The sequence below is a fragment of the Monodelphis domestica genome, chromosome 6 (genome assembly GCF_027887165.1).
Source record: "Monodelphis domestica isolate mMonDom1 chromosome 6, mMonDom1.pri, whole genome shotgun sequence".
NCBI classification, from domain to species: Eukaryota; Metazoa; Chordata; class Mammalia; order Didelphimorphia; family Didelphidae; genus Monodelphis; species Monodelphis domestica.
This window is the reverse complement of record NC_077232.1, coordinates 190688326-190693348: the sequence shown is the minus strand read 5'-3', so window position 1 is coordinate 190693348 and position 5023 is coordinate 190688326. Positions and strand designations below refer to the sequence as shown.

At 38.2% G+C, this 5023-nt stretch overlaps 1 pseudogene; it reads right to left on the bottom strand.

Moving 5' to 3' along the window:
* Positions 1 to 1896: 1896 nt before the first annotated feature.
* LOC100619855 (heat shock cognate 71 kDa protein-like) lies at positions 1897 to 4229 on the bottom strand (annotated as a pseudogene).
* Positions 4230 to 5023: the final 794 nt, after the last annotated feature.

The window sequence follows — 5023 nt, the reverse complement described above, 5'->3', positions numbered from 1 at the left end:
TGTTTTATCTTCTGTAATTCCTTTATTTGCTTAAGAATACAACTCATAAAACAATTTGGAACTATGCCCCCAGAACTACAAACTTGGTATATTCTGGGGTTCAGAGATTCCACAAATAGATCAAAGAAAGAGGGAAAGGACCTATGTGTATGCCCCAACTGCCAGCCAGGATCCCAAGGAAGAACATAAGCACAGCCATGTATCTCTCCTTTGGAATTCAAGACAGTATAACTGCACCAAGAGGTCTTACCTCTTTGGGTCTGACTTTTACTTAGTAAACATAAGAAATAAGTCAAATGCACAAAAGTTTAATAGTTTAATCTTATATCAACTATGATTAACCATTCCACTTCCTTAAATAAGCTGGGTGATACTATCCACAGCTATAGTAAGGTATAGTAGAGAGTTAAGAAGTAAGAAAAATCTGGGTTCAAGTCCCACTTTTGACACATCTTAAAAGCTGTTTCCAGTCAATTCCCTAAGACTATAAGTTGCAGAGAAAATATTATTCTGTATTGGTAGAGGTAGTTTCTTCATTGGGAGTCCCCTGTGCCAATGAAATTGTAGGTCCTCTCCCAATGGCCACCAAGCATTGGAATGATGTAAATGTGGATTCTATGAACTACTCTAGGTTTAGTGATGCTGTCTCAAACTTGATACTAATCAAGCTAGCTATTACTAACTCTAGCCATGGCACCAGCTGCTTCTCTAATAACATTATGTATTTCTTCTGAAGGGCTTATCATTCCTGTCTTTATTTCCTCTACTTGAATCTTGAGAAATCATAGATAATATTAATTTTATTCCCGAGGGGAGCTTGTTTCAAGACATGTAGAAATAAAAGATGACAGCCAGTTGAACCAGATAGCAACACAGCTGCCAATATATGTCAGAATCTGTCATCAGTCTTTGGCCCTGTCAAACAAGAGGCACAAGGGTTGTCATCAAACAGGTGTATGCGATGTGGAAATAGCAGGAAAGATTGCAGGAGTTTCATTGTTAAGTCAATCACCATATATTGACTCCTTAGAAATCTCATTGTAATATTAATTTGAAATTTTTTTCAGTCTTCTTTCTATGTTGGTCAGCTAGAAATATTTGTCTCTTTCTTTGAATTATTTCTATAAAATTCTTAATCCTTTTAGGGGAAAATGCTGTGGTAGCATATATTTATTCACTCTAAGTAATAGAGTAGGGAAATAGGTTCCAATTTAGTGAATATTATTTAGGAGCACATCTCTTCCCCAATAAGCAACAGACACAATTTCCACCCAGATAAAGGCACTTACTATAATTCTCAACATTTTATATGCACTACTTTTTCTTTGAAGATTGTCATTCTCTCAAAGCAAAAGTACTATTATAATAATCTTCCCTTCATCTTCTTAAAAAAGAGCCTCAAAATGATCTTAGTTGCAGAATTAGTCTTGTAATTAAGGTACCTCCCAATTCCCATTCTTAAAAGTCATCTAGCAGGGACCTGCAAAAGAATATTTTCTGAAGTGTTACAAACAAGAATTTATTAATACTAAAAACCCATATTTATATGTTGTTTTAAGATTTAAAAATAATTTCCCTCACTACAGCACTAAGTATAAGAAGTACAATTATTGCCATTTTGTAGATAATGAAACTGAAGCTATTGGGGGTACATATAGCATCACCCAGTTAGCAAGAGTCAGAGAAAATATTTGAACCAAGATCTTCATGACTCCAGGTCCAAGGAAGTTTCCACCATATTATATTACTTCCCTATGAAGAACTGAGTTTCAACCCAGTATCTCATTTTTTTATGGTGCCAATTTGAAATAGATTTTTATTCTCCAGGACAAGAATTGCATTTCCACTTGTTTTTATACAGTACGACAAAGTGCAATGTTGTTCACTTCTCCCTCTGCACGCATTCAAGTATTCAAAATGCCCAGATTTACACAGTAGCTTAAATGTTACTTTTAAACCGCTACTGCCTTGACTACAAATTTGAGTCCTTCAATTTTTGGAAAGGTGTGTGGAATGCTTTTACTTTTAGTTCATTTAATTGACCTTTTCAATGGTAGGTCCAGAAGCAGCGCCTCCAAATGGGGCTGCTCTAGCCTCTTGATAACCCACCAGACATGCCCCCTGGTATGCCTCCTGCACTATGATACAGCTTGGTGATGATGGGGTTGCAGACTTTTTCTAATTCTTTCTGCTGATGCTCAAATTCTTCCTTTTCAGCATTCTGGTTCGTATCTAGCCAGTAGGTTATTACTACATTGTATTTGCCAAGGATCTTCTGTTTGTTTTTATCACCAATTTTGTCTTGTAGTTTCTCATCCTCAAAAGTTGCCCTTGTGCTGAAAGCATAAGACTCAAGAGAATTCTTGGAAGATACCTCATCTTTCTGCTTCTCATCTTCAGTCTTGTACTTCTCTGCCTCCTGGACCATGCGCTCAATGTCTTCTTGGCTCAGACAACTTTTGTCATTGGTGATGGTAATCTTGTTCTCCTTGACTGTGCTCTTATCCACAGGAGAGACATGGAGGATGCCATTAGCATCAATGTCAAATGTAGCTTCAATCTGAAGGAAACCCCTTAGGGCAGGAGGGATTCCTGTGAGCTCAAACTTGCCAAGCAATTTGTTATCCTTTGTCATTACTCTCTCACCTTCATAAACTTGAATAAGCACACCAGGCTGATTATCAGAGTAAATGGTAAAGATCTGAGTCTTCTTGATGGGAATTGTGGTGTTGCGTTTGATCAGAACTGTCATGATTCCACCAGCAGTTTCAATTCCAAAGGAAAGAGGAGTGGCATCTAACAGCAGCAAGTACTACAGATTCTCAGATTTATTTCGAGACAAGATGGCAGCCTGGAGAACTGCACCATAGGCAACAACCTCATCAGGATTGATACTCTTGTTGAGCTCCTTGCCATTGAAGAAGTCCTGCAGAAGTTTCTAGATTTGGGGAATTCGAGTGGAACCACCCACCAAGATGATGTCAAGAATCTGTGATTTATCTAGCTTGGCATCTCTAAGGGCCTTTTCCACAGGGTCCAGTGTGCCATAGAATTTGTAAGCTTCAGCTCTTCAAAATGGGCCTGGGTGATAGAAGTATAGAAGTCAATACCTTCATAGAGGGAATCAATCTTAATACTGTGTAAAAGTTAAAATTTGGGGGAAACTGAAGGCAGGTAGAAATTAGTTTCTCTCTGCAAGGAGTATTGTATTTTTAGAGGTTTATTAGAGGTTAAAGATTAAAGAAAATACAGAATAAGAAAAACACAGACAACCTCACCTACATCATGAAAGACCTGTCTGCTTGCAAGCGGAAACAGGAAAGAAAAAAGAGCCCAGAAGCCTTTCCAATCAGGTTAAATACCCCATCTCGATCTCAGCCCAGGTGAGAATTCAGTGATATTACAAAGCATTCTGGGGAAGTGGAGCAAGGACCTCTGGGGATTGAAGTCCTGGATTCAAGTCTCCATTTTTACAACAGGCATGTGTACTAGAAAAGAGGATTCATTTTGCATATTCACAAGTAGTACATAAATGGCAGACAACCCTCTTGTTCTCACTGATGTCCTTTTTGTGTTTTTGCTTGAACTCAGCAATGAAATAATTGACCATGGGGTTGTCAAAGTCACCACCCAAGTGGATGTCCCCAGCTATGGAATTGACTTCAAAGATGCCATCTTCAGTGGTAAGGATGGAGACACTGCACCTCCAAGGTCAAAGATCAACACATTTCTCTCAACACAAACTTTTTTGTCCTAGCCATAAGCAATAGCAGTAGCACTTGTCTCATTGATGACTCAGAGCATATTGAGACCAGCAATGGTTCTGGCATCTTTGGTAGCCTGTCATTGGGAATTGTTGAACTAGGCTGGTATTTTGACAACAGCATTTATGACAGTCTTCTCAAGGTAAGCTTCAGCAATTTCTCTTGTACTTTACTTGGACTTTAAGCCTGCCTATGTCATTCAACACCATGAAAAGCCAATGCTTCATGTATGACTGTACAACTGCATCATCAACTCTGCATCAAATCAGACGTTTGGCATCAAAGACTGTGTTGTTGGGGTTCATTGCAACTTGATCCTTTGCAGCATCACAGATTCAACATTCTGTGTTGGGTGGTCCTATTTCCTTAGTCATTAGCAATGATCTCCACTTTCCCATGTTGGAAGACTCCTACACAGGAGTAAGTGGTGTCAAGATCAATGCCAACTACGGGTCCCTTTAACATGTTTGCTGGAGCATCAGAGGTCATAGATGTCTGCTGTGGAGAAAGAAGAGCTGCTGCTGCACTGAGTGCACATCATTTCATTTTAAAACTTACCAAATATTACTTAAATATTTTGCACATTGGTTCATTGAACATCACACACAATGAAAAATAAAGTTTTCTTACCTTCCCTTAACATCCCCCAAACATCAAAATAATTTTGCAACTGTTTGATGGTGTTTCCATTTATTGCTTAGGTGAATCTCATTGTGGAAGTAAAGAGAGTATCTCCTCAAACAAGTTAATTCCCTACAATGTCATGTTTTACAAAAGGTACATATACCATGGGCCTTGCCATTGTAGCTTTGATTGGATTGCAGGTGACAGTTTCTTAATTTTGTGTATTTCTACTGAACAAAGTATTCATATTGTCTAAATAATGAATGGGTCACAATGTCATCTCCTCCTGAAAAAACGTGATGAAAATCAAGGAAACAGAGAAGGGAGGAATTCTGTATCAGACACAGTTGTCAGAATGAGCCCTGGGTCTTGAGCTCAACCATGATCTTAGACCTTAAATGTATAATACTCAATATCTGACCTCTCTTTAATCAACAAAGACTTACAAAGTACCTACTATGTGACCTGGTCTGTATTGAAAGTTATGAGGGATATAGAAGCACATGTAAAACATATGAAATGCTATAAATGATAATTAAGTGACAAACAAAAACAGGAACTGAGAATGGGGTAGAATGGTTATCAGAGAAGACATCAATGAGGAGTTACTAGGTCTTGATACAAGTATTAAGAGA